The sequence below is a fragment of the Oncorhynchus mykiss genome, chromosome 20, assembly GCF_057628025.1.
Source record: "Oncorhynchus mykiss isolate SJ-2025 chromosome 20, ASM5762802v1, whole genome shotgun sequence".
In the NCBI taxonomy this organism is placed as follows: Eukaryota; Metazoa; Chordata; class Actinopteri; order Salmoniformes; family Salmonidae; genus Oncorhynchus; species Oncorhynchus mykiss.
Genome location: NC_143041.1, coordinates 18963111 through 18982331, shown reverse-complemented (window position 1 = coordinate 18982331; position 19221 = coordinate 18963111).

The following is a 19221-nucleotide window of genomic DNA, read 5'->3' as shown; positions in this document are numbered from 1 at the left end:
CGGTAAAGTTAGTGTTAATTAACCTAGTTTACCTTGTACTAAAACGTTAACAAACTTAACGTTAGCTAGCTAACTCCAGGCATTCATTTGTTTAATAATTTAACACCAACACTGATTGCATAATGAAAAGCTAATGTTACATGTTATCACATATACAAATTACCAAGTGACCCGACGACGTTACTGCAGTGAATTCACTTAAGGGGCAGTAAGAAAAGAGCGTCTTGTCTGCACTCAAGTGGTCGCGCATATCAGCATTCCGCAGGCAAGTTGATGGAACTGTGCGTTTTTATGGCAATGGGAGTGCAAGCAAAAGTTCATTTTGAAACCTAGTGACAATGTTTATAAACGTTGGCCAAGAGTTCCCTTTCGTACGTGTCAAACAGTACCAAATCCCTACCTATTGGCTATGTTGACGTTGGACTAAGTTTCAAATACATGAATTTTTAAACGTTTATTTTGAAAACTACTGACAACGTTTATAAATGTTGGCCAAAAGTTCCATTTCAAACGTGTCAAACAGTACCAAATCTCAACCAATTGGCACCGTTGGAATATGTTTCAAATACATTCTTTTTTTTAACGTTTATTTAGGAATGTTGAGAGAACGTTGGTACAACGTTTGGTTTTGCAACACCAATATACAACCTTTCCCAACCTAAGTCCAACATTGGTTTAGGTTCCAGGAACATTTTGTGCTACTTGGGTATGTACCGGTGTGTTAGTTAACATACGATAGGTAACTAGCTATCTAACTAACTACCCAATGTTTATTGACTTGATTATTCACATCATTCTTAGCTAAATGGTATAATCGTTGTGTGTTTCAATGGACATTGTTAATCTATTCAGATTTCAGAGCATATTCGCGCAGAATAACTGATGAATTTACAAACGCTCAACACCCGTTGAATATGGCCGGTGTAAACATTGCCAAAAAAAAAGGCGTAATTAAATTATTGCCAGCAGCACAGTTAGAGTCACCAACCCTCTGGATAACATGAAAACAGCCTAACCAGATCTGCTAGGGCGAGTAAAATGGTCAGAGTGAGGATTTCTCTCGTTTGTGTCTGGAAGTTGCTAGCCAAAGTTAGCCAGTTAGCTTGGGTGTTCTTATTTACAACTGCGACCTGGCCAAGATAAAGTAAAGCAGTGCGACACAAACAACACAGAGTTACATATGGGATAAACAAACGTACAATTAATACACAGTTGAAAAGTCTATATACAGTGTGTGCAAATGTAGTAAGATTAGGGACGTAAGGCAATAAATAGGCCATAGTAGAAAAATAATTACAATTTAACAATTAAACACTGGAGTGATAAATGTGCAGAAGATGAATGAGCAAGTAGATATACTGTGGTGCAAATGAGCAAAAAATAAATAATAATAACAACATAGGGATGAGGTAGTTGGGTGGGCCATTTACAGATGGGCTAGGTGCAGGTGCAATGATTGGTAAGCTGCTCTGACAGCTGATGCTTAAAATTAAGTCTCCAGCTTCAGTGATTTTTGCAATTTGTTCCAGTCATTGGCAGCAGAGAACTGGAAGGAAAGGTGGCCAAAGAGGAGTTGGCTTTGGGGGTGACCAGTACCTGCTGGTCCCGTGCTACGGGTGAGTGCTGCTATGGTGACCAGTGAGCTGAGATAAGGCGGGGCTTTACCTAGCAAAGACTTATAGATGACCTGGAGCCATTGGGTTTGGCGTCGAATATGAAGCGAGGACCAGCCAACGAGGGCAAACAGGTCGCAGTGGTGGGTAGTATGTGGGGCTTTGGTGACAAAACGGATGGCACTGTGATAGACTACAGGATCAACCCTACTCCTCGGCCAGAGCATCCAGTGTGCGCTCTGAATTTAGGAATGGACAATCTGTCAACGTTCTGGATTTACAAACGTCCAGAGCGTACTCTGGAACTCCAGATTGAATTGACAAACACACCCAAAATCATAAAATGTTTAGCTAGTCATTTGTTATGCTAACAAGCTAGCAAGAGGTTGCATAGCAACAGCATCATCTTCCGGTAGACATGCACATTTCTAGTAAGCTCAACTGAAACGATACATTTAGTTTACAGTATACTAAAATGAACTAATAGTATGTAGTAAATACTAATTTGTATGTAGTACACAGTATGTTAGTATGGGTATTCGAACACAGCTAGAATCTTTTTACCTGACTGGCTTTTCAAATACATCTTGAAATGTAGCCTACATGTTTTGTGCTCTTGTAGGAAGCAGTAACTCCCCATTGCTGACCTATACTTATCTATAACCGGGCTAATAAATTGCTAAATAGCAAAGAATATCAGCAAATGTGCACATGCAAGGCTCTGATCTGATCTGAAAAGTGGATTCACTTATGGGCGATTGAAAGACCGCTGGTGCTCTGCCCCGGCCAATAGAATTCTACTCTGTTGAGCTCTGGCTCTACCTACAACAAAATCACAGAGTCAGTCTTGCAAAGTTAGATTTGTTTTGGTTTGTTGCATTGAACAGGGGCTGATATAATGTTGATTCGATCCCTGAAAAACGTTGATAGTGCAAACTAATGGGGCGAACTCAGTGAAGTTCAATATCTTGCCCCTGCGCGGCATGGCATTTCTTCTGTGGCGCAGTCCTGGAGGAAGTGCACGGCCGCGCACGTGCACCGTTTAGAATGAGCATTGGTTATATGGCACCTTTTATAAAATATAAACTTGCCAGGCTGATCATTTGTATAGGGTCAAAATGTTGTAAATTCGATTCTGTCTATAATCCGGGGCCCACTTATAGAGATAGATAGAGGAGCCATCTTTGTACCTGTGCCATTATAGCGTCTGTGACCACATCGGCCACGCCATTAATGCAATCTCTATTTTGAAGTAGTCAATTTTCTTCTTCAAAATTGACTGTTCCCTCCTGATGACTCGGTTGGACATGATTTCAACAGGGTCACCAGAGGGGGATCACCCAATGAAGTTGGACGCATTGAGGTATAATACGAACTGGAGACTGCGCCGAAGATGTTGACTGTTGTTTTCAAGGTAATCTACTAAATCTTCTCATAAGCCAATTTATGGACCTTCTCTATCTGGGTTGCATTCGGTTTATACGAACCAAAATGACATGTGCACTAGCATTCGGTGAGCAGCGCGAGCAGCGACAACGTCATCACGTCTTCCAAAAACATGGAGGACATGGAGGAATATAAAATGTTACTATCTTCGGCTGTGAGTGTTGGGGGGAAAAATTGGCCTCAGCGACAGTTATTATAATAATTGAATGGATGTTTTGTGCACAAAGGTGATGAGTAAAATGTCTTATTAGAAATGTTCAAATTGGACTTCTCTATGTGGCCGTCTATAGAAATTGCCTTTCTGGGCCGGGCGTCAGTTAAACTGCAGTACCGACGCAAAACTGTAGTTGAAACTGTGTTTTTAGGCCGGAACCCTGGCCTCTTAGTTGGAAGGCCCACCCAGTTTACTTCATTACAATGGTGGAAACCCTCAATGGCGCTCCCTATGTTAATACTGCCCTTTGGCCACTAGAAGCCTCTATCATTCTCTATGAGCCCACTTCATTAATAGCTTAATCTTGTCGGTGCTTGTGACTACCATGCCTAGAGATGGCGATAGCGAGCCCTTTCCATCATCCTAGGCATAGACAGAAGTAGACCACATAATCGATAAAGATCAGTCGCCCTGATACGTCTGGATGTTTCAGTGTTATGTTTCATGATGAGGAAAGTTTGAGAAGACCGTTCAAAGTCAAGTTCCCATAGAATATGAAATCGTAAGGCCTACTAAACTATGGACATGACCTGAAGGCTTGCTGTTATTTTGCGACACCCAATCTGTAGGCTTCGTGGAGGTAATTATGGATCTTATTAAATTATTATCAGATTAGGCTATGGTCACTGAAGGAGGGGTGGCCCATAGGCTATGTGGGTACAGAACATGTCTGGCTATCACGTAAAATGTTTACCCTTCCAATTTGATCATAATCGTGGACTATGGATATTCTGTCTCATTTCCAAATTCTTCACGTACATGAGTAAATAACCACTTTCTCCATTCTACACTGAGGTGAGGAGGCTATTTTGAAATAACTTTTTACACAATGTCTCACACTTCTGTCGCTTGTAACTAATTGACGAACCCTTTCCATGAGAACATACAATGTAACTGCACATAGCAATTGTATATGGATCTCCTTTCTATTGGACCTGTACATCGCCACCGCTCGTCCTTGGTACCCTGTCAAAAAAAAGAAAAACGCAAAGGCCCGTTTAGCGTCTGGGTCATTGTGAACCAAAACAGCCCAAAGACGTTGATGTGTTGAAACAGTACCAGACTAGTAGGTCTATAGACAAGAGAGGATGGGGAGGTTCACTTCTAGGAGCCATTGACGTAAGTGGTCATCCTCAACCAACCCCCCCCCCTCTGCTGGTGTCATTTGTTTCATTTCACACCAGAAGGCCTTCCTTTCTCCGCCATTGGTCGCCTCGGTGGTCGCCTCCCTACAGGTCCAATTACCAATCATCGATTAGGCCAACCAGGCATGTGGGCTGGGGAACGCTTAATCAGCCGTGCCACTCCTCTAATGAAAAGAGCTGCCTCCCCTATCGCCTCCTCAGGGCTCCAGCTGGTCTCACATAGGAATGTGTCTGTGAGTGAGCGAGTGTGCGTGCGTATGTGTAAGCAAGACAGAGAGAGAGAGAGAGAGAGAGACAGCCAGAGAGAGAGAGACAGAGAGTGTGAGCATGCGTCTAGTCTGTATGTGTGACTGTGTGTTTGTACATGCGTGTGGACGGCCATCCAATGCATGCCAAACCAGTAGAAGGCACAGCCTATATGAGCAGCTTGCTTAGCGACGCCTGCCATGCAGTGCTATTGTGTTGCTTAGCAGTGATGCGTTCCTGATTGATCTTTGAGACTGTGCGTGGGTGACCAGGGGAGGACCAACCCTCTTATCCCCTGGTCCTCATAACTGTCCTTTCCCAGCACACAGCAGCCCTGTTCTGGGGAAAGATAATGACTTTTCCCATTCATGGTGACATAGGCAGGCAGGTTGTTCTTAGCTGTTATTTCAGCTTTGCCTGTTTTGTTCTAACCCCAGGTAATAACATGGTGGTAATATTTACCCTCTCAACGAGTGGTTGTGTAATGTCTGTATGGATTCTATGGTGTGCTATTGTAGTATTTCTATGTTGTGTACAGAAAATGAGAAACAGTTTAGCTGGCCGGGCCAAGTCCTCAGCACTGGGATATTAAGATGTGTTTTTATCCGCCGCCACCACAATGAATAAAGCCAAATCCGACTGGTAGAGATGGGAGACGATCCAATCACGTTTTATGGAAGCCTTTTCTTACATCTATCATTTCCCTTTCTGAATGTTGGCACTGTCTCTTTCTAGCACTACAGAGTTCAATACAGCCCAGGAACGCTTTGGTGACTGTAGTACACTAGACTAAGCAGAGGACACACAGGCACAGTGTTCTCTCCTGTTGCTATCTGTGAACAACAGGTGTTTGATAACGTGCGAGCATGATGTGTGAATCACACCTCTAACAATTAGCAACTACTGAGTTATCAGTGTGCCAAAGAAATAGGCATTGGGATTACTTCCAAGTACATGATGAAAAATGTCTTTGTTGCAAATGGCACCCTATTCCCAATGGTCCCTGGTCAAAAGTAGTGCACTAAATAGGGAATATACTGCCATTTGGGATGCAGACAATGGCTTGGAGACAGGGTTTCGAATCAGAACACTGGAGATTTTTCTCAGTATTGTTGTTTTAGTTCCAAGAACTGGTAGACTTACATGAAGAAATGTGATTTCTGCACGATTCGAAGGGCATGATTATTTTAACAGTAGTGGTGAGGCAGAGAATACTCAGAAGGTAGATGAACATCTCTGTTATCTCTCAGAACATCATGAACCGCAACTGTTATTGCACCTTTGGGGAAAGAGGGAGAAAAAGACAGAGAGAGAGGGTAGAGAGAAAGAGAGAACCAAAAAGGACATGACCAGAAGGTCTTACTTACACAGAAATGAGACTTCATGATGGCTGGATCTCTTGTTTCCGCCTGCGTGCATTTATCAAATACCATTTATTGTCCCTAAAGTAGATTTTCTTTGAAAACACAAATAAAGAAGCCCAAGAGGCATTTCACGTTTGAAGGCTTTCATACTGTTATGCACAAAGAAGTCAAGGCTACTTTGAAAACACATTTCTGTTGCAGTTTAAAGAAGATACTTGTATTTAAAATGGAAATAACATGATTTATTATAAATGGGGAACACTGCATATTGAGAGCTAGAGGTTGCCAGATTGGAGGGTTTATTTACCAGCCTGTGGGCATAAGGCTGCTGCTCACTGATGGTGGGGAGCCAATTAAATTTGGGATCAATATTTCCTCTTTCCGCCAGAGCTCTGCTGCTTCTTTCTTTCTGCTGCATGCACTGGTTGGTCTCTCTCTCTCTCTCTCTTCTCTTTTATTCTGTCTCCCCACTGCTCTCTCTTTTCTTTTATTCTGTCTCCCCACTGCTCTCTCTCTCTCTCTCTTCTCTTTTATTCTGTCTCCCCACTGCTCTCTCTCTCTCTCCTCTTTTATTCTGTCTCCCCACTGCCCTCTCTCTCTTCTTTTATTCTGTCTCCCCACTGCTCTCTCTCTCTTTTATTCTGTCTCTCCACTGCTCTCTCTCTCTTCTCTTTTATCCTGTCTCCCCACTGCTCTCTCTCTCTCTCTCCTCTTTTATTCTGTCTCCCCACTGCTCTCTCTCTCTCTCCTCTTTTATTCTGTCTCCCCACTGCCCTCTCTCTCTTCTTTTATTCTGTCTCCCCACTGCTCTCTCTCTCTTTTATTCTGTCTCCCCACTGCTCTCTCTCTCTTCTCTTTTATTCTGTCTCCCCACTGCTCTCTCTCTCTCTTCTCTTTTATTCTGTCTCCCCACTGCTCTCTCTCTCTCTCTTCTCTTTTATTCTGTCTCCCCACTGCTCTCTCTCTCTCCTCTTTTATTCTGTCTCCCCACTGCTCTCTCTCTCTTCTCTTTTATTCTGTCTCCCCACTGCTCTCTCTCCTCTTTTATTCTGTCTCCCACTGCTCTCTCTCTCTCTCTCTTCTCTTTTATTCGGTCTCCCCACTGCTCTCTCTCTCTCTCCTCTTTTATTCTGTCTCCCCACTGCTCTCTCTCTCTCTCTTCTCTTTTATTCTGTCTCCCCACTGCACTCTCTCTCTCTCTTCTCTTTTATTCTGTCTCCCCACTGCACTCTCTCTCTCTCTTCTCTTTTATTCTGTCTCCCCACTGCACTCTCTCTCTCTCTCCTCTTTTATTCTGTCTCCCCACTGCTCTCTCTCTCTCTTCTCTTTTATTCTGTCTCCCCACTGCACTCTCTCTCTCTCTTCTCTTTTATTCTGTCTCCCCACTGCTCTCTCTCTCTTCTCTTTTATTCTGTCTCCCCACTGCTCTCTCTCTCTCTCTCTCCCTCTCTTTTATTTTATTCTGTCTCCCCACTGCTCTCTCTCTCTCTCTCCTCTTTTATTATGTCTCCCCACTGCTCTCTCTCTCTCTCTATATCCTCTTTTATTCTGTCTCCCCACTGCTCTCTCTCTCAATTCAATTCAAGGGCTTTATTGGCATGGGAAACATGTGTTAACATTGCCAAAGCAAGTGAGGTAGATAATATATAAAGTGAAATAAACAATAAAAATGAACAGTAAACATTACACATACAGAAGTTTCAAAACAATAGACATTACCAATGTCATATTATATATATATATACAGTGTTTTAACAATGTACAAATGGTTAAAGAACACAAGATAAAATAAATAAGCATCTCTCTCTCTCTTCTCTTTTATTCTGTCCCTCCACTGCTCTCTCTCTCTCTCTCTCTCTCTCTCTCTCTCTCTCTCTCTCTTTTCTTCATTTTTTCCTTTCCCTCTCTCTCGCCGCATCTACTCCTGAGAGACGTACATGATTACTGTAACATATCTGCTTTAGGATGCATCAAGGAGTCACTAATTTGCAAAGCACTTTTCAAGTCTGTATATCATCCGCAGGGATCACATTTCTGCTTGCTTTCCAACTGTTATTATGGCAGTGACCATGTATTAGTAACAACGTGGATCGATGGCATTATTATTATTAAAAGTGTGGAGGAGACATGTGAGTGTACGCGTGTTTATTTGTGTGTGGGTGTGTAGCCTTATTTCTGTGTGTTTGTGTGGGTGCAGACAGTGTGATCATGGCTGACTGCTTGTGGTTTCTGAGTGCAGTCATCTTAGTAATCATGTGAGGTAACTCAGTCAGTGAGTGTGCACAAAATGGATCGGGTAACAATACCTTGGGAAATATTCTTATCTTCACACTTTAGCATTTTGCCCGTGTTGTGCTTAAGCCTGGCACTGGAATATAAGAATCACATTGCTTTCTCCAAATAGTGTGCTGGGTACTGAGCTGAATCTCGTAGAATTGGTAAACGTTATTCCTGGAAATGCACACTGAGTGTGCAAAACATTCTGCTGTTCTGAGTTTTGCTCTACGACCCCCACATGCGTCACGGGACTTGTTTTAAGTCGGCACTGCCGATCTGCCAACATCTGTCTGTAGCGTCAGAACTGTTTGGGATACACACTAATATGACCCGTCTATGGAAAGGGGAGACTCTCACAAACACATTTTTCTCTAAGGCGCCTCACAAGACTCTTCTGAAGGTAGCCCGTTACCAGGTAGCCCGTTACCAGTTAAGGACATGAATGGAAGTATGCACTGTGTACAAAACATTAGACGGACCAGGTGAATCCAGTTGAAAGCTATGATCCCTTGATACCAGTTGTTAAATCCACTTCAACTGTTTCCCGTGTGTATCACGAATGGTCCACCACCCAACAGACATCCAGCCAACTTCACATAACTGTGGGAAGCATTGGAATCAACATGGGCCAGCATCCCTGTGGAACGCTCTGGACCCCTTGTAGAGTCTATGCCCCCGATGAATTGAGGCTGTTCTGAAGCAAAGTGTTCTGGGGGGAGAGCAACTCAATATTAGGAAGGTGTTCTTAATGTTTTGTCCACAGTGTATGAGTCATGTGCTGGCCTCTGTTCCCCAGTAAGGTTTGGGAATTTGTCTTGTGCAGATAAATGCAAGTGCTTCACGATGAGGTCTCTGGAGGCTGTTTAAAAATTAATGAAGAGTCAGCTTCATCTTGGTCTCTCCCTAATGGCAATCTTTAATCACGGAATCATACAGACACACACTGTCCGCTCGCTCATCCACTCGCACATGCAAACACTCACTTACACCCAAACACGCAAATTCATACCCATACGCACTCACGTGCTCTCACACACACACGCACACACACACACTAAATCTGGAGCGCACCCACAGGCAGGTACATATGAGTAAAAGGGCCCACGCATCCCTGTGAGGCTGGATCTGTCTAGGTAGAAGAGAGAGATTGGACTCGCTGCGATCCCATTTTCACAGCGCCGAAGCTGAGCTCTACTCACTGACGCATTAAATATGCATGAGGCTGTGCTGTATGAAACCGATACTAAACTGGAGGGCTGTCTCCTGTTCTGCTCACCAACAAATCTCACTCGGCTCTAATCTGAAGCCGAGTGAGTGAAGGGGGGGGGGGGGGATACACACAGTACACACTGCTCTTTGGTGCCCGCGGACTGTGGCGCACGGTGGGGGTCTGTGTCCCGCAGTGCGGGCCTACCATGTTAACACACCAGGATAGCTAGCCAAGCCTTTCCTTTCAGAGCGCACATAGAGGGTGACTAATCCTCCAGATTACATGAATTTCTCGTGTTAATGTGAGCATGTGTTCTTTACAAATGCAAAATGTGTAAAAGTACAATCCTACTCTTGTGGGGATGAAGAAATGTTTGAATGTGTGTGTGTGTGTGTGTGCGCGCGCGGCACGCACGTGTATGTGTGTTTGTGTGTCATTAAATGAATTGTGAGGAAAGATGCCGAACATAATTAGGTAAAAAGGGATTTTAAGTACTCTGCGCCGTCGGCTTGGAATGCCTTACAAAGTACTTTTAAACTGGAAGAACTTGTCCCGATTGGTGTTTTTAAATCATCGATGAAGGATTTTGAGACTGATTTCTTGACCTGTCAATGTTTTTAATTTCCTGTTTTATGATTGTGTTATACTCCTGTGAATTCTATGTTGTTGTTTTTTTACTAGACTGACTACAGGTAAAAACTACAGGTAGTCTGTTTGTAATGGTGTAATGACTTGGTGCTGTCTATCTTGGCCAGGACACTCCTGAAAAAGAGAGTTCAAATCTCAATGAGCCCTTCTTGGTTAAATAAAGGTTAAATAAATCAAATAAAAACAGCCTGAAACAGGTGATGATCCTCTGATGCATCTCTGAATGCACCCGGGATTCTGTTTACCATGCCCCTTTTCTCTCTTTTTCTTCTCCTCTCCTAGCTTACTATGCCCCCTCCGCTGCTTTTCTCTCTCTCTCTCTCTCTCTCTCTCTCTCTCTCTCTCTCTCTCTCTCTCTCTCTCTCTCTCTCTCTCTCTCTCTCTCTCTCTCTCTCTAATTAAGGACTTTATTGGCATGGGAAACATATGTTTATATTGCCACGGCAAGTTAATTAGTTAATAAGCAAAAGTGAAATTTACAATAAAAAAATGTACAGTAAACATTACACTTAAAGTTCCAAAAGAATAAAGATATTTAAAATGTCATATTATGTCTATATACAGTGTTGTAATGATGTGCAAATAGTTCAAATAAATACACATAAATCAAGGTTTTATTTACAATGGTGTTTGTTCTTCACTGGTTGCCCTTTTCTTGTGGCAACAGGTCATAAATATTGCTGCTGTGATTGCACACTGTGGTACTTTCTGTTTTCTCATGATTTGGTTGGCTTTGTTATGGAAGGTTTAGGAATCACTTCCCTTTAAGTGGTTGTAGAATTTAACAGCTCTTTTCTGGATTTTGATAATTAGCGGGTATCGGCCTAATTCTGCTCCGCATGCATGGTTTTACATTGTACACTGAGGATATTTTTGCAGAATTCTGCATGCAGAGTCTCAATTTGGTGTTTGTCCCGTTTTGTGAATTGTTGGTTGGTGAACGGACCCCAGACCTCACAACCACCATTAAGGGCAATGGGTTCTATAACTGATTCAAGTATTTTTTTAGGCAGTTCCTAATTGGCATGTCTCTCACTCTCACTCTCGCTCTCACTCTCGCTCCCCTCCAGTGGTGCAGCACAGTGCTATTCTACAGGGAGGAAGTGATGGGAAGCGATGTGTGTGTTTCTGACAGCTCACAGTGAAGCCCCGGTACAGCTGGGTTCAATGTGTTTAGTAGGCCATTAGTAGACCTCAGACACATCTGCACAGCTAATGATATTAGCAGGGGAAGCTAGCTATTCAGACAGGCAAGAAAACTACTGACATTAGCAGGGGAGGCTAGCCATCCAGACAGGCAGGAAAACTACTGACATTAGCAGGGAGGCTAGCCATCCAGACAGGCAAGAAAACTACTGACATTAGCAGGGGAGGCTATCCATCCAGACAGGCAGGAAAACTACTGACATTAGCAGGGGAGGCTATCTATCCAGACAGGCAGGAAAACTACTGACATTAGCAGGGGAGGCTAGCCATTCAGACAGGCAGGAAAACTATTTACATTAGCCGTATCATTACAATTAGCAAGGTAGGTTAGCCATTCAGACAGGCAGGAAAGCAGATGAAAGCAGGTCATGGGCAGAACAAATGAATCCATGTTCAACACCTTCAGGCGTTAATGCAAACGCTTCGAATCCCTTCTCTAATTCACAGAACAGACTTCATTGAATTCTGCATTTTCATGTTTCTCATGTGCTATTCAGTGTTGGAAGGCCTTACTGTAGAGTAGATTCCATGTTGTAATTCATTTCAAACTACTAGCTGTTTAAATAGTATACGGTCTTCAGCCTTGGGGTAGAATCAACACCTACCTGGTTACCAAATTCTGCTTTCATTATCCCCTCATATGCAGAGGGCTCAATATAGAGGATTCCTACAGCAATGGAACTTAAATTACTGGGAAAGCTGTGAAATCCTCATCTCGGGTTGATAAGGAGACACAACACACTATTCTACCCACATTTCATCAGCAGCACACCTCTAGCATATTCCCACAAGAGGACAATTCATTTCAGAGCAAACCAAGCCTCTGTAGCTTCCCCCACCACAAATCATTTCCAAAAGGAGGCCGGAACACCAAGGACCCCTATTTGCATCCTCCTGGATAATTCACTCAGATCCATTTTTTTGAGGAGTGCATTATTTTCCCCGTACCATCGATCACTGTATGTCTGTGGCAGAGATGGACTATATTTAGGGTACTAGACAGATGAACAATACCACTAAGTGTGGAAGGATAGATGGATGGACTGGGCTGTGGATGGATATATGGATACTTGACTGTGTTCTTAGATTAATTGCAATAAAGGGGACTGTGTTGTTTAGGGCAGATGTATGAGCCACTCAGAATGAATGGTTGGATTGTGCTTTGGGTAGAAGTGTGGTTGGTAAATCGTTTTGAATAGATGGATGCACCATGCTGAGCTATGTTTGCGTGGTGGAACACAGGTTCTTAGTGTAGGACGGATAGAGTGGAAGAACTCCACTACAGGGATGTAGGTGGTAGAAACAGAGAGGACATAGACTCGCTGCTTAATTCCTCTGCCTATATGCAGTGAGCTGTTGCATAAAAAATAGTTTGGTGACAGCAGTTTTTTTGGAAAGGTTGTTTTCGTTTTATAACCTGACCCTTTCATCTGTGTCTCGCTGCGTTTCCTAAACGAACGTAGCACCTCCTATTTGGATCTGTTAATTATGGATAAGGCTAGGGCAGATGGGAGAGAGTTCAGAGCTGGCGCCTCATATACGTCAAGTCCTATTATTAACCCTGTCTGTTGTGAGAGGAGGACTCGACCACTCCTGTTGAGCAGGGAGACGGGTACACTGGCTTCCAAAGAGTAGGAAACATGCTCAGCAACACACCCTTCTCTGTGAACCTCTCTGTCCGTCCTTCCGTTTGTCCGTCCTTCAGTCAGTCTGTCTGTCCGTCCGTCCGATATGTCTGCCTGTCTGTGTGTCTGTCCTCCTCCAGACTCATTCTCCAGTTTTCTTGCCGATTTCACTCCAGTGAACATGGGAGAAGGGTTCATTTGAAATTCATCTCCACCTTTTTCTTTCTCATAAAAACGTGGTTTGCTGTTCAGGGTGTCGACCAAAAATGTTCATACAGGGGAGAATACCAATATTACAGGAAAGTCAGACATTCAGTCAGTCAGATTTCCAAGGTATCTGTGAATCTTTTGAAGTAGAAAATGTCCAGTCTAGATCAAATAGTAGCATTTCTATACTAACCCCGGTAGTATTTTCTACCAACCTCTAAAGAATCTAAAGCTGACATTTTTTGTTTGATTTTAAAGGAATACTCTATAGAACTTTTAATAGTTCTTTAATCTCTCTCCCAGCATATCCATGTACTATATTTCCATGGAGACACTGTATGATAGGACAGGGCTATTCCTTCAGTGGGCTCTGCCGATGCTGAAGAAGTTCCAGTGCTTCCCACATCTGTCACAAGCGGGGTGACGGGAGGACCAGAGATGCAATACATATACAAAAGTAGGTTGACACCCCTTCGAATGAGTGGATTCGGCTATTTCAGCCACACCCGTTGCTGACAGGTGTGTAAAATCAAGCACACAGCCATGCAATCGCCATAGACAAACATTGGCTGTAGAATGGCCTTACTGAAGAGCTCAGTGACTTTCAACGTGGCACCGTCATAGGATGCCACCTTTCCGACAAGTCAGTTCGTAGAATTTCTGCCCTGCTAGAGCTGCCACGGTCAACTTTAAGTGCTGTTATTGTAAAGTGGAAACGTCTAGAAGCAGCAACGGCTCAGCCACCAAGTGGTAGGACACACAAGCTCACAGTTCGGGTATGCCGAGTGCTGAAGCATGTAACACGTGAAAATTGTCTGCAACACTCATTACTAAGTTCTCAACTGCCTCTGGAAGCAACGTCAGCACAATAACTGTTCATTGGGAACTGCAATGGGTTCTCATGGCCGAGCAGCCGCACACAAGCCTAAAATCACCATGTGCAATGCCAAGCGTCGGTGAAAGTGGTGCAAAGCTCGCCACCTTTGGGATCCAGAGCAGTGGAAAAGCATTCTCTGGAGTGATGAATCAGGCTTCACCACCTGGAAGTCCAACGGAAGAATCTGGATTTGGCAGATGCCAGGAGAACGTTACCTGCCCCAATGCATAGTGCCAACTGTACAGTTTGGTGGAGGAGGGGCTGTTTTTCATGCTTCGGGTTAGTTCCAATGAAGGGAAATCTTAATGCTACAGCATACAATGACATTCTAGACGATTCTGTGCATCCAACAGCGAGGTCCATACAGAAGTGGTTTGTCGAAATTGGTGTGGAAGAACTTGACTGGCCTGCACAGAGCCCTGACCCCAACCCCATTGAACACCTTTGGGATGAATTGGAACTCCGACTGCGAGCCAGGCCTAATCGCCCAACATCAGTGCCCGACCTCACTAACGCTCTTGGCTAAATTGAAGCAAGTCCCTGCAGCAATGTTCCAACATAGCCTTCCCAGAAGAGGGGAGGCTGTTGTAGCAGCAAAGGGGGACCAACTCCATATTAATGCCCATGATTTTGGAATGAGATGTTCGATGGGCACATGTCCACATACTTTTAGTCATGTTGTGTATATACCGTCCAATTTAGAGCTTTCTCTCCCTCCCTCTCACTCATCCTCATACAGTATTAACAGGGCTCCGTTGTGTTGTAATCACCCTCTCCATCATCCTAGACTCCCCAGTGTGTGGCCGTCAGGCAAAACCGGCACCCCATGGATGCCATAGTCAAATTTTAGCCCAAGCGTGTCACTGGCCCACGAGCTATGATTTACATTTACATTTTAGTCATTTAGCAGACGCTCTAATCCAGAGTGATTTGCAGTAGTGAGAGTATAAATTTTCATACTTTTTTCCTATGATGGCACTTGTTGTGTGTATTGGGGCACACCCAGGACAGGCTGACTCCATTTTGGGGATCTCTGGGATGATTTCATCAATTATCCATTGGATGGTGCTGTGTCCCTGGGAAACTGCGTAAAATCACAGAAGCCGGGCCCACCAAACACAGGGGGATAAGAGCTAGTGAAAGCCAGGATGTCTATTCTTTTCAGGTGACTCATAAGAAATATCCTGACAATATATTTACCACAGTGTTCTTTTTCAAGGTTCATTTGATTGACTGACTTCCCCATCATTTAGCTGAGCAGTGGTGTAAAGTACTTACAGTTTAAGTCAGAAGTTGACATACACCTTAGCCAAGTACATTGAAACTTTTTCAAAATTCCTGACATAATCCTAGTAAAAATTCCTGTTAGGATCACCACTTTATTTTAAGAATGTCAGAATAATAGTAGAGATTGATTTATTTCAGCATTTCTTTCTTTCATCACATTACCAGTGGGTCCGAAGTTTACATACACGCAATTAGTATTTGGTAGCATTGCCTTTAAATTGATTAACTTGGGTCAAACGTTTTGGGTAGCCTTCCACAAGCTTCCCACAATAAGTTGGGTGAATTTTGGCCCATGCCTCCTGACAGAGCTGGTGTAACTGAATCAGGTTTGCAGGTCTCCTTGCTCGCACATGCTTTTTTAGTTCTGCCCACACATTTTATATGGGATTGAGGTCAGGGCTTTGTGATGGCCACTCCAATACCTTGACTTTGTTGTCTTTGAGCCATTTTGTCACAACTTTGGAAGTATGCTTGGGGTCATTGTCCATTTGGAAGACCCATTTGCGCCCAAGCTTTAACTTCCTGACTGATGTCTTTAGATGTTGCTTCAATTACATCCACATAATTTTGCATCCTCATGATGCTGTCTAGTTTGTGAAGTGCACAAGTGCCTCCTGCAGCAAAGCACCCCCACTACATGATGCTGCCACCCCCGTGCTTCACGTTTGGGATGGTGTTCTTCGGCTTGCAAGCATCCCCCTTTTTCCTCCAAACATAACTATGGTCATTATGGCCAAACAGTTCTATTTTTGTTTCATCAGACCAGAGGACATTCCTCCAAAAAGTACGATCTTTGTCCCCATGTGCAGTTGCAAACCGTAGTCTGCTTTTTTATATGGCGGTTTGGAGCAGTGACTTCTTCTTTGCTGAGCGGCCTTTCAGGTTATGTTGATATAGGACTCATTTTTCTGTGGATATAGATACTTTTGTACCTGTTTCCTCCAGCATCTTCACAAGGTCCTTTGCTGTTGTTCTGGGATTGATTTGCACTTTTCACACCAAAGTACATTCATCACTAGGAGACAGAACGCGTCTCCTTCCTGAGCGGTATGACTGCTGCGTGGTCCCATGGTGTTTATACTTGCGTACTATTGTTTGTACAGATGAACGAGGTACCTTCAGGCGTTTGGAAATTGCTCCCAAGGATGAACCAGACTTGTGGAGGTCCACACTTTTTTCTGAGGTCTTGGCTGATTTCTTTTGATTTTCCCAAGATGTCAAGCAAAGAGGCCCTGCGTTTGAAGGTAGGCCTTGAAATACATCCACAGGTACACCTCCAATTGACTCATAAAAACGAGTTTTAATGACTCCAACCGAAGAGTATGTGAACTTCCGACTTCAACTGTAAGTAACAACACTTTATAGTTTTACTTATGTAGGTTTTTTGAGTATCTGTACTTTACTTTACTATTTACGCTTTTTACTCTTACTTCACCACATTCCTAAAAAAAGAATGTACTTTTTTACTCCATACACTTTCCCTGACACCCGAAAGTACTAGTTACATTTTGAATGATTAGCAGGACTGGAAGATGGTGCAATTTCTTTGACGTAATTCCTTCCCTTGTAAATTGTTTCTGAATGTTGCCCGTGACTATCCATAAAAGAAAAATGGTGCCATCTGGTTCGCTTAATTTAAGGATTTTGAAAAGATTTATACTTTTACTTTTGATACTTAAGTATATTTTAGCAATTACATTTACTTTAGATACTTAAGCATATGTAAAACCAAATGTTTTTCTATTAAGGTGTCCTACTTTTACTCAAGTATGACAACTGGGTATTTTTTCCACCACTGTAGCCGAGTAATTCCTTAGAGGTCTGTGAAGTGATGTGAAGACCTTAGAAAGGCTCTGCCCAAACCATCATTACATTTCAACTGCTATTCACCTCACAATGTGTGTGTGCACTGGTTTCCCTCAATGAAGACCTTCAGTAGGAATTGATGTGGATCAAAGAATACATGAATACATACTCCTAACCTGTTGTGCACATTCACTACTTCCTTTCTAATGAGTTTTTCCTAGCCACCGTGCTTCTACACCTGCATTGCTTGTGCTGTTTGGGGTTTCAGGCTGGGTTTCTGTACAGCGCTTTGATATACCAGCTGATGTAAGAAGGGCTATATAAATACATTTGATTTGAACCACTTTCCAACAACAACAGACCTCTTTCTGGGTCTGAGCCCCCATTGTCCACCTTCCTTCTGAAGTGTGCACTTGCACACTTTCTCACATTGATGTAACAATGGTGGACACTCCCTCAAGCCAATGCTTACATCAATCCTATGCTTTTAAATCCATGATGGGGAGGTTTGCGAGTGCACACTCTTTCCACCCTTTTGGACTTGTCATCCTCTCATTCAGAAGACCTCTGGGTATGGACCAGTTGTTCCTGAATTGCTCTTCAGGGCCAGTAGTGGGCACTATATCCCCACAGGCAGTAGTGCTCCACAGCTCCAAAGCTCCAGGACTGTTGGCATGAATTCCTAGACGCAGAAGGAGGAGTTGGCTCCTCGCTCACAATGGTCTTGTTGGATCTCTGTCTCATCATACTCATATAGATTAGATTCCCATACATATTCAATCCGGACAGGATGATGGAGAGATGATCCACTATAGACTATACCTCTTGGTGATCGTCTCACAACCAAATGCCTGCCCCCGAGGATGTTTTTGCAGGATTTCAATTTCAGTTCTGCTTCTGAATCATCATTCAGAACTAAACATGCCTTGAGTTGGTGAGGGTTAGGTTTGCGTGTGTGTGTGTCTACGTGTGTGTGGGTGTCCTTTGTGTGCTTGCATGCGCGTTTGGCTGTTTGAAGAGTTGTTTTAAAAGTGTGTGAGTGTCTGAGGTTCCGTCACACGTTAGACCCATAATTTCTTTCACCTCCATCTGCAACTAATGTGTGACGGATGTTGTGTATGTCAAAGGAAAGGTTCAACACACAAGGGAAGGAGATGCACTCTCCTCAAAGGAGAGCGCAATATTTCCATCGCTCTCTCTCCATCAATACAGGGATGTGATCATTATTTTCATTACATTTGGGGGCAGGCAGGCTATTTGAAAAGGCAGTGCACACAGAATATTTGACAAGCGAGCAAGCATTCAAAGGCACAGGCTCTGTGATGATGATGTCCCACTCAGTATTCAACAGCTCTGGTATTGGATTGTGCCACTGTGATTCCACTTCCATCAGACCCATCCCCCCCCCCCCCCCTCTCCTCTCCGTTCCCATCATGCCGTGCCACAGCCCTGCCAACTCCATTTCCTGAAATCAATTTCAGTGGCTGTCTAAGTGTGATGATGCAGCCTATAGCCTGGCCTCATTACCATTTTAAAATGTGTTTAAAATGTACTTTCTAACAATATGATCATCTGCAATGCTTAAAAGTATCTATCAATGGCTGCGTTTAGACAGGCAGCCCAATTCTGATATTTTTTTTGGACCCAATCTTTTCACATCACGTCTTTTTCAGAGCTGATCTAATTGGTCAAAAGACCAAATAGTGAAACAAAGATGAGAATTGGTCTGCCTGTGTAAACGCAGCCTATTTGATGCAGCTCTGTCTTTTAAACTAAAGCGCACTTGACTAAAATATGCACATTTAAACAAATTAATGCAATTAACTCATATCACGGTTTCCATTGTATTGCCTGGTCTAATTCACAAAGTAAAGCGTAGTGTTGAATAGTATTTACAACTCGTTCCCTAGCAATTTGTTGTGTCCTGTATGTACAGGCAGTTTATGCTAGCTTTCCTGGGTGACTCTCCTTAGTCCTGCCAAGCGGGAGAGTTAGGCTCGGTTTAGAGCTGGCAAAAGGGTAATCCCTAGGTAAACTGTTTAGCATTTAG